Source organism: Eriocheir sinensis, chromosome 17, assembly GCF_024679095.1.
Source record: "Eriocheir sinensis breed Jianghai 21 chromosome 17, ASM2467909v1, whole genome shotgun sequence".
Taxonomy (NCBI): domain Eukaryota; kingdom Metazoa; phylum Arthropoda; class Malacostraca; order Decapoda; family Varunidae; genus Eriocheir; species Eriocheir sinensis.
Window position 1 is genome coordinate 18,174,788 of NC_066525.1, and position 11,644 is coordinate 18,186,431.

General features: G+C 43.9%; 1 long non-coding RNA gene across 1 annotated transcript in view; it reads right to left on the reverse strand.

Annotated features, from left to right (window-relative positions):
* LOC127000045 (uncharacterized) overlaps positions 1-6,975 on the reverse strand; it is a 33,723-nt gene extending 26,748 nt beyond the window's left edge. The window contains exon 1 of the long non-coding RNA XR_007753761.1: positions 6,912-6,975. This is a non-coding gene — a long non-coding RNA (uncharacterized LOC127000045). The remainder of the gene's footprint in view (positions 1-6,911) is intronic.
* Positions 6,976-11,644: the final 4,669 nt, after the last annotated feature.

Consider the following 11,644-nt stretch of genomic DNA (forward strand, 5'->3'; position numbering starts at 1 on the left):
TTATCTTTACTTCCCTATTGCTTCCCTTACGTTTTTTGCAGTCAAACGATAATAAAGATATAAACTATTAATCTTTCGTTGGTTAAAAACTATAACACAGTATATATATGATAACAATAGTAGCATTAATGATAAAACATAATTATATATATCTAGCGTTAAAAGCCACCGGTCAGCCTTACTCTCTTTCTCTTTCTCTCTTCTCTATCTGTCTGTCTATATCTATCTATTCATCCATCTATTTGTCTTCCTATCTATCTCTCCCTCTACTACCCTTCTATCTTTCTATCTATCTATCTATGTGTCTGTCTAACCTACCAATATAATCATCTATCTACCTATCTATCTCTATCTGTCTATCTATCTGTCTATTTATCTATCTATCTATCTGGAAAGGCCCCGGCGGAATGACTACCTGAAGATGGACCACTGAATCGCCTCCCCGCGGGGGTGAGAAGCATTACAGTAAAAAGACTTCAAAAAATTCAATGTTCCTGTGTGCCTCTGTGTACATAACATATTTATATCTAGTGGCGTTTCTATGTGTGTACGTGTGCGTGTTAGGGGTGTGTAAACGTGTGTGTGTGTGTGTGTGTGTGTGTGTGTGTGTGTGTGTGTGTGTGTGTGTTTGAGGGAGGAAACGAGAGAGGGAGAGGGAGAGTAAGGAACTAAAATAATATCCTGCTGTGTTTTTTCATGGCCCGGCACAAGCCCAGGCATGGCCGGGTTATCTGTCCGTAGAGCTAAATTATATATTTTACCGCAAAGCTAAAAAAAAATATAATAATTCTATATAAACGTTCCTGTTCCCCTATTGGAGTTTATTCTAAGATAATATGACATAATATATCGGTTAATAAATTAAATAAAGTGTATAAATATACGTATATATTTAGCATCACAAAAGATCTACTAATGGTTATGGTATATGTTGCGAGAGAGAGAGAGAGAGAGAGAGAGAGAGAGAGAGAGAGAGAGAGAGAGAGAGAGAGAGAGAGAGAGAGAGAGAGAGAGAGAGAGCTTTTTTTTTTTTTTTTTTTTTTTTTTTTTTTGTGTGTGTGTGTGTGTGTGTGTACATAACGTTATATAATAGGTATATCGCGTACAATACGTTAGCTCCGAACTTCCCATTCCTACCAACAGCTTCACAGGGCTTCATCCCTCACTCGGTGTGTGTGCTCGGTGGCTGCTGCCGTGATGTTCTGTTACTGTATACCATTATAAGCAATATATGCACTCACACCCTGTGATATCCCTCATAGCATGTCATATATTATACAGGTTGTTGAGTTGTTAAGTCACCGTCGTTATAGGAAAATGTTGTATTTGGATTTTAATTCTCCAATAGTGTTCGGTGTAGGAGCTGTCTCGTTGTTTTGATAATGAAGCGCATTTTCTGCATTTGGGATTCTCGTTCGTACTGTGTCACTAAGGAGTCGCACCTCTGAGGGAGAGACAGAGCGGGAGAAAGACTCCTTCCCTGAGCACCAGTATTATTAGTGTTATTTTGCAAAGCTTATAATGGCAGGTCAGTGTTTAGTACTCAGAACTAATATTATATGCACTTTATATAATGACAGTCAGGGTTATACTTAATATTTTAAGCCAATAGCTCCGCCGTCATATTGCAGAACAATCTATAAATGTATGCATATGTATGTATATGTATAAATACATATATGTATGTATATGTACATAAGTGTGGAAGGGCAATCATCCTGGTTCCCGGGCAGGCGACGGGTGGCCGGCGCCCGGGCCAAAGGGTTTCCACATGGTTCAATCCTTTCTGTGAAAGGCAAAGTGAGCTTTGCCGTTCGTGTTATGTCTGAGGTTGGATAAACTCTTCGTGTGATATTCTGCAGACTCCAGCTAGGTTTTACAAGACCATTTGAAGTTTGTTACATAATATAAATGGTCATGACTATGTAACGCAGTCGAACTTCCACTGTCACCTGGTCCCCCTCCCCCCGCCATCACCATTACCACCACACCGCCTCCCCATCACGCGGGCGGAGCGAGTCAGTCTCCGCCCACACCGGTCTCCAGTGAGCGGCCGCCAAAGCTTCCGCTGTTTAGTGCTGACGTCATTCAGCAACATGAGAGTAACCGCAACAGCATATCAAAACAAAAGTTGTACAATTTGTACATACAATTTTAAGTTTTATCGTAGATTGTGTATGTAATTTATTTACAAAGTTAACTTCTAGGTTCTACGAAGTAGCATAATATACTCTCTTTATATTGCGTACGGTGAAGGTAGCAGGGATATCGCGCAGACAGCGGCGCGGCGCCCATGCTCGTCGGGCACCGGCCTGGGGCTGCGTCAGGGGTTGCAGCGTGCAGGCCACCACGCACCGAGACACCATCGGGCAGCCCCAGACAGTGCCGACTCTTCAAGGTGCCGACAAAGCCTTAACACTAAATCTTGCCGATAGACGAAAACTACTTCCAGTAACAGTGCATGCATAGCATGATGGAACGACGCCTGGAGTCCGAGGCACCGAGTAACGGTCAACTGAGGACGCCTCCCAGTCTGCTGGAGTCTAACTCTCCATGCTGCGGGTCACCGTCGCCTGTTCCCATAAGCACGACACTTCTCGGGAATTAACTTGCACTCGCTGCAGCTCATCATCACAGGCTCCCATCCGCATTACCACAAACAAGTTCACATAGTCCCCGCTGGTCGTTTGCAGGCCAAACATATGCGGCGACACAGGCAACGTGCCGCATTGGGGAGGAAGGAGAATGCTCCTCAGCTCGAGAAGAAATTACCCTTAGTTACGTCCCACTAGTCCGCGGGAATCGCGCCCCACCAGTCCTCCAGCCTCGCACCCGATTGGGAGAACATTAAACGCTTTGGCTTAAAATGTTTTATTCTAAAGCTGCACACATTCACTGTTCTAATGTGTTTATCAGACAAGGATTAGTTCGTGTTGGGTAGTAGTCCCTCCTTTATGCAAATCAGTGCCAAAGTTTGACAGGCCTTACTAAGGAAAGAAAAATATATCGAGCATAACAAACAGGCGAACTTTAGATAGATCGGTTTTCATAAATGTTACATTAATCATTACTAGTGTGGATATATTTATATGCAAAGACCTTTTGTCACTGTTTTCATTTTGAAACACTGAAGATGTAAGACCTAATGCGAAAAAAAAATATTCGTGAAGGTTGCTCTTCCGGTATATAAAAAAAATACAACAGGACGCGGGCAGCTGGGGTGTGACGAGGCCACGCCGACTTCCGGAGCTGAGACACCGCTGCGGGCCGTGGGCGTGGCGGCGTCAGGCAGGGCGGGAAGGAGAGAGAAGAGGATAGAGAGAAACGGCCGAGGACCCTGAGAGTCAAGATGTTCAAGGTGGGGGAGGAGGAGAGCAAGAGACAGTCAGTGGAATGAGGCTGTTTCTAGGTGCAAGTCCTCATCTGAGAGTGCTTGAGACATCTCTACAACCGCCGTCACATTGCTCTGCCTCCACGGCGGCAAAAATGAACTCGACCTGCTAGTGCACCATTACGATGAACATTTATTATGTTCGGTCGAGCCACGTACAGAGGAGGTACAGCACCAGAGGTAATTTCTTCACAATAGCTAAGATGCACGCGGATTGCCCGGCCCGTACACGAAGCGACGGTTTCTTAAAAATATTTCTTGATCCGAATTGGTAGACCAACCTGGCGACTCTCAAGGTTTGTTTGGTGAGAGGGTGAACAGGAACGGCCAGCACTAGGGACCAGTCCTCGAGGTGCACTCGCCGGGCAAGGTGGTCCGGCGCCCTGCAATAACTCACTGGTCATGGTAAAATACAATACTCAGTTTGTCTGCTTTGTAACATAACGTATGCTGTGTGTAAATTACGTACTCGGATGTTTAGATCAGATTCTTATATTTCGTGGCTCTGGTTTGCCATTCAACTTTAATATTTCGTTTGGACATCGGTAAACTTTTCAACAAAAATTCTACAAATTGATGCAACATATTTCATACATTTCAAGGTTCACATTACCAAGCCTATTTTGGCACAAATGGCTTCTAGTTTGTAGAATATTAGGGAACTGCATATAGGTACTCAAATGATCTAAACAGACATAGGTGCGTCTAAGCAGTAAGGACACCAACGCCATTGTGTCTCAGTACCGGTGAGAGGGCAAAGCGTGCCAGGCTGCGGCGGGGCCCCCTTCACATCCCTCCCGCATCACTCCTCCCACAGGCCGCCGTGGCAGCCAGACAGGGCGCGAGTGTGTTAGTGAGTGTTTGTTCCATATAGGAGTACTGTATTGCGTTCCACTAGTAGTCGAGAGGAACACAACAATCAGTTTACATGTGCGTGCATGTGTCAGTCTCAAACGGGGTACTGTTTCCATAGCTCCTAAACGCGCCTTTTACCTGCCCCTGAGGACTCTTTCTCGCCGAGGGGGCGAGCCAGCCGACACTTAGGTTTACGTGAGGGAAAGTGTTGGGCCGCCAGACTCATTTCTCCTCCGGAAGCGCCGGCTCCGCTAGGTTGGCGGGGAGCAGAGCAGCACCTCGGAGGCCCCGTCACTAAACGTTATCTTCACACTCACGGTCTTCATTCAGCTTTTTGTCTAAATGTAAATTTTGCTCTATAAATAAAGTCATTTCTCTTATTAAGTGTTTCTCTTACCAGTGTCTGCACATAGAATCTCTACTCATCACCTGCTCAAACTCTATCCTACCCGCAGGCACGCAGCAACAGTGCCATCACTCCTTATTCCAGTCTTCACCTTCAAAGGCCTGAACACAGGAGGCGAGGTAACCCGAGTCTAGTAACAGGTTTTAAGTAAGTTGAAAAAGTATTCTATGAAAGTCTAAAAGTTTAAAAAGTTTCAAGTCGAAAAGTTATGTTAGAATAGTTAGATGAACATTTAAGTACTACAAGGGCTCGAGTAAGCCACTCCCCTTGATTTTTTTTACCCCTTCCCCTTGCATCACTACCGTTCCCATTGAGCATCCCCTTGGAAATGATGGAAGACACAGCAGAAGCAAATCAAAGGAGGGAAGAAAAAAAAATGTGGGTGAAGGCAGATAGTAAGACGTAGTGAAAACATGAGCGGCCTAGAGAATAAATAAGTTGAATAAATTGCGAGAAAGAGAAATAAATAAAATGATCATACTACTATGCGTTTCAGGGGCCTTGACCAAACGTTTTTCGCAAATATCTTCTAAAGAAACAACTTGAGCAGTGTGGTATTTTGGCACAGCATTGTTGACACCCTGCCCTAATTGTTAGCAATATAGTGCATTGCAAAATGTGAATGATTAAAGCGCTTACTCTTGACTTTATTGGCGAAGACTGGCATGGCCAACGAGACATTCGAACAGGGGAAGTGTGACGGTGCTGTGACGTGTATACCCACCCTCTCCTGTCTTCCCCTTACTCCCTCCCTCCTCCGTCTCCCCTCCCGTCCCCCTCTCCCCTTCCACCTCTCTCTCTCTCTCTCTCTCTCTCTCTCTCTCTCTCTCTCTCTCTCTCTCTCTCTCTCTCTCTCTCTCTCTCTCTCTCTCTCTCTCACACACACACACACACACAAACACACATTACACATAGAATTCAGCCATGCACATCTTATTTTTCTGTAGTGCAGATAATTCGGAAGTATATGCTGAGTATGGTAGGGTGGTTTGGGCTAACGACCGTGATAGCTGTTCCAGCATGGCTGGCCGTCTTAAGGTGTCCTTAATGTTTTCGTGGTGGGTCACGGGCATTCGCCAGCAGTTGTTTGCATCATTTGTCCACCCATCCGCTTGCTATCGTTGTCTACATTGACCGTTTAACATGCCCACAACCACCCTCTCCCTATTCCTTTCGACTCTCCCCTCCTGAAGTTTTTATTTACTCTATATATTATTTACTTACCTTTTCATTTATGTATTTACCCTATATTATTCCTGAATCCCCGCCTTATCCCCACCCTTACCTCCTTCCGACCCCTACCCAATCTCCTGTAATAACCACCCTTCAGCTGCCCCAGCCCACCAGACCTACAACGTAACCTATGCAAAAGGGGGCCAAATACAGTTTCTTTTGAGATATAATTTCATCACAAAATATCATATAGCACTTGAGAAACGGAAGCTATACTGGAACAGCTATCACGGTCGTTAGCCCAAACCACTCTACCATACTCAGTATGTATTTCCGAATTATCTGCACTAAAAAAAATAACATGTGCATGGCTGAATTCTATATGTATAATGCATGTGTGTGTGTGTGTGTGTGTGTGTGTGTGTGTGTGTATGAGAGAGAGAGAGAGAGAGAGAGAGAGAGAGAGAGAGAGAGAGAGAGAGAGAGAGAGGGGGAGGGCAGGGGAGAAGGAGGAGGGAGGGAGGAAGGGGAAGACAGGAGAGGGTGGGTATACACGTCACAGCACCGTCACGCTTCCCCTGTTCGAATGTCTAGTTGGCCATGCCAGTCTTCGCCAATAAAGTCAAGAGTAAGCGCCTTAATCATTCACATTTTGCAATGCACTATATTGCTAACAACTAGGGCAGGGTGTCAACAATGCTGTGCCAAAATACCACACTGCTCAAGTTGTTTCTTTAGAAGATATTTGCGAAAAACATTTGGTGAAGGCCCCTGAAACGCATAGTAGGTGGGTAAAATAAAGAAAAGAGAGAGGGAAGGAGTTAAGAAAATAAAAAGAAAATATATAAAGGTAAGTAAGATGTAGGAGAGAGAGAGAGAGAGAGAGAGAGAGAGAGAGAGAGAGAGAGAGAGAGAGAGAGAGAGAGAGAGAGAGAGAGAGAGAGAGAGAGAGAGAGAGAGAGAGAGAGAGAGACGCGTAGCTGTGTACAATATATATCACCCTTGGAAATAGTAAATCCATCCCAACAATAAAAAATATATATATCCCCTGGATTTCATCTTACAAATCGGCCGCTGTGCACTGACCTGCTGCAGAGAGCGTCACGGCTGCGTGGCTTCACTCCACACCCAAGCCAAGGACACTGGCGGGCGGGGAGCTTTGCCTTCCCGTTCCGGTGCTCCGACTCGCCCTGAATCCCGAGTCTCGAAGCGGTCCGAGCCACACAACGGAAGAACCAAGTGATTTTGTTTCTGTTAATTCATGCTTTTTTTGTTAGTTGGTGCAGTATGAGGCAAAGAAAAGTCACTCACATGCGTGAAATATTTATTATTTTTTCTGTACGTGTATGAGGGTTTTAACAGCAACGGTACAGCGACGGTCATGTTCAACACACCTCACCATTCAACCCCAGCACAGGCCCCCCAGTGCCAGGGCGACCAACTCCCAAGTAAGGCATTCAAATAAGTCTCACGTCAGTCAGGGTATTATAAGGTGTTCTGCGAACAAAATATAATGATAAGGTAATCACACAATAAGACAGCAAGAGATCAACACTGCTGGCTGGAGGCACGATAATGTTGGCAGCCCTGGAGCCTCCCTGGCGATCAAATAAAGCACTCCGTCGGGAATGTTGGGATCGGTGTCTCTCTCGGAGCATGCGCACTACCCTCCTTCCTGCTGGCAGACTACGAGTGATAGGGATGAGGGATTCTAAAGGCGTATAATCTCTTTCTACTACAATATGGTGGTTGAGATCTGGAAAGCGGAAGTTGTGTTATAATTCTAAAACATAGTTATTCACCTTCCTGGCATTATTTCACTGAGATATATAGTGAGAGGAAGGGTCTTAATGAGTGATAGCCTGGGATGTACGCAGTGGTGTACTTACTGGTAAAGGTTACAGAGAGGGCGTAAGGCAGCGTGACATCAGCAGTATTTGTGTTAAGGTTTATAAGAGTGAAATGGTCAGAAGGGGAACTGACGTGGGTTTCCGGGCAGTGACTTTGTCGGGGAATGGAAACAACAGACAACACCTGTGTAACGTTGAACGAAATGACTGAGGTATGAGAAGCTTTGAATTCCTGCTGCCTTGCAAGATTTCGTTATTTTACAGATTTTCTTCACACGGATCCGAAATGCAGAAGCACCATATAGAATAACATAATATCATCACCAAGCAGAATCAGCAGAGACCAACAAATAATTGTCCCAATGAAGAGCAAGAAATATATGTAAGAGTGAGAGGGATATGGGAGAACTCCTGTCTTTCTCTCCCGAAAGTGTATTACCGGCTACGTAAGGAAATACAGATAATCTTTTCAACGTTGACCACATTAATTCCCCTGAAAATATCGTCTTCCCACCTTAGGCAAGCAACAAAGGAGTTCAAGCATGAGGGTTGTAAACAGAGGAACCACCTCCGATGTGGCGTCCGTCTGAGGCTCATCACCCGGCCATTTAATCTGCAAAAAGCCACACACGGCCTTTTACCGCTGTGCGCCATAAAATCATTTCCGTCATGCAGCAGAAAGGCAGGAGGCAAGCTAGGTTGGGGAAGATATAATGATCAATCGGCTTACTTATCCCTCTGCGGTACCAGCTCTCTCAGTGTCCCAAACATAAACGCCCACTAGACTTGAAAACCTCATGGTGTGTGTGTGTGTGTGTGTGTGTGTGTTATGCGTCTTGCCATCGCTTAGCCAACTGTCGGGAAGTGTAGCCTCGGTGCTCGTGGTGGGGTTGTGTGAGAGGTGAGCATCGAAGTTATGAGTGTGAGTGTGTAGACAAGGCAAGCCAAGGAGTGAGAAACTACCCTTGGAAAACTGAGAGATGACAGCATTGTTTAATCTGGCATTAAACAGTGACGGCCGGCTGACTCTGAATTACTTCATGTGTCGCCTATCTCTTAACTCATTCTGGTAACTCTCATGCAAGATAAGTCTGTGTGTGTGTGTGTGTGTGTGTGTGTGTGTGTGTGTGTGTGTGTGTGTGTGTGTGATCCACCTGTGGGCGGTATCACGCCAACTGCAGGAGAGCTGCTGCTGAGGGAAGGAGCGCCACGCTGGACACGGACATCAACTGCCTCACCCTACGACCGTGCCTGACCTACTTTGACAGATTTCTACCATGGTAAGTGTATTGTCAAAGGAACACCGTCAGCACTGTGTTTTCTGCTGAATTGACTTACATTAATATTTAACCCTATACATTTAATTCAGGAAGGCATAAGATTACAGTTACGTGTCCAACAGTAAGGAAGTTTAATAGAAAACACGTGTGGTAGACAGAAAGAAGCACCGGTGGTCGCCGCCCTGCTCAGCTGGAAACGGCGTGTGGCGGCGCGGAGCACCACCAAGGCGCTCCCTGACGTGGGCTGTGGTAGGAAAACACCGAAGTAAAAATACATACAACGTCTGGGGTGATTACAACATATTATTTGTCTCTTGGAGCCTGTGATGCCTGTGTATACATACATACATACATACATACATACATACATATATATATATATATATATATATATATATATATATATATATATATATATATAAATATATATATATAAAAATATATATATATATATATATATATATATATATATATATATATATATATATATATATATATATATATATATATGGGGGGGTGAAACAAAAGGAATTAGAAGAAAGGAAAGAGAGACATGGTGGTGGAATGGAATAGTGCAGCAGGCCATCACGGAAAAGAAGGAGGCGTACAAGAAATGGCTTCAGACAAAGGAGGAGGAAGATAGAGGTGTTTAAAGAAAAGAAGAAAAAGGCAAGAAAAGAGGTAGCGAAGGCAAAGAAGAAAGCAACAGAAGAGTGGTTGAGGGAGAGATAAGGGAGAAATAAAAAAATAGATAATTAAAATTGCGAAACAAAAGAAAAGAGAGGGAGCAGATGTAGTCGGGGCAAAGTTTGTAAAAGATGAAGGAGGAAACATCATGGTAGAAAAAGAAAAGATATTGGAAAGATGGAGTAAATATTTCAGTGAACTGTTAAATGAGGAAAATGAATATACGATAAATGATACTGAAAAAGTAGAAGGCCCACAGGAAAAAATACAGAAGAGGAAGTAAAAGAAGCATTAAAGGGAATGAAAAATGGTAGAGTAGCAGGACCTACAGGGCTAACAGTAGATTTAATAAAAGCAGCAAGAAAGGAAGGAGTGGTGGGATTGATGTATTAAAAAAGAGAGAGATACCAGAAGACTGGAAAGGAAGCTACACTTTACCCATTTTTAAAGAGAGAGGAGATGCTTTGAAATGTGATATAACTATAAGGGGATAAGGTTACTGGAGCATGGCATGAAGGTATATGAAAAAAGTCCAGGAGAAGTGGCTGAAAAGGATAATAAGAATTGATAAATGTCAGTTTGGCTTTTGCCCTGGGAGACCAACAACTGAAACAATATATACTGTGAGAGGGCTTCAACAAAGATTTATGGAGAAGATGAGGAGATTGTATCATGTTTTTGTAGATTTATAGAAGGCCCTTGACAGTACCAAGGTAAATTATAAGATGGGCATTGAGAAGGCAAAGAGTACCAGAAAGATTGGCTGAATCGGTGATGGAACTATATGAAGGTACAAAATGGAGAATGAAAACAGTGGTGGGAACATCAGATGAGTTCGAAATTGGAGTGGGGGCTCACCAGAAATCTGCCCTTAGCCCCCTCTTGTTTATAACAGTAATGGAGGAGGCAACAAAGGAAGCAAGAGGAGAGGCACCATGGGAGCTGCTGTATGCAGATGACTTGGTAGTAAATGCAGAGACAGCAGAAGTGAAAAAAAAGTTTAATAAATGGAAGGAAGGAATGGAGAAGAGAGGTTTGAAAATTGATATGGAAAAAACAAAGTACATGGTGACTGGAAAAGAAGAAAGAGAAAAGATTAAATCAGGAAAACATCCATGTGGATGCTGTGGGAAGGGAGTAGGTGTAAAATCAGTCTTGTGCACATGTTGCAGGCAGTGGTGCCACCTTAGATGCTCAGGCTTCAGAAATGTAAGAGGAGTGCAGATTTTTACATGCCCAGCTTGTGTAAGGAGACAGTAAGGGCAAGAAACTGAGAGGGATGAACAAGAGATGAATGGAGGAAAGCTGGATGAGGTAGAATATTTATGTTATCTGGGAGATGTTCTGGACTGTGAGGCGGGAGTGGAGAGGACAGTGAGAGCGAGAGTGGCGGCAGCGTAGTTAAACTGGAGGGAGGTGGCTAGTCTACTTGTGAATCGTAGCATCCCTCTAAAGAGCAGAGCTGGGGTGTACCAAGCGTGTATCAGATCAGTGATGTTGTATGGAGCAAAAACATGAGATCTAACTAGAAAATTGATGGAGGTATTGAGAGCAAGTGATCGCAGAAAGCTGAGGTATATGGCGGGGATCAGGTGGAAAGACAGGGTGTTCAGTGCAGATGTAGCTAACAAATGTGGAGTAGAGGACCTAGAAACAGTGCTCAGAAGGGAAAGACTCTAATGGTTTGGACATGTAAAGAGAGCAGCGGAGGATACAGTGATGGGAGTTTTAGAGAGATTGGAGGTAGAAGGAAGGAGACCAGTTGGTAGACCTAAGAGAACGTGGAGAAGGTGTATACAGGAGGACTTGGCATTGATGAGATTGGATGAGCATCGGGCAGAAGACAGAATAGAATGGAGGAGAGCCATAAAACGTCCAACCGCTCAGGAAGAGTGATAACGGACGCTAAACGAAATGATGATGATGATGATGATGATGATGATATATATATATATATATATATATATATATATATATATATATATATATATATATATATATA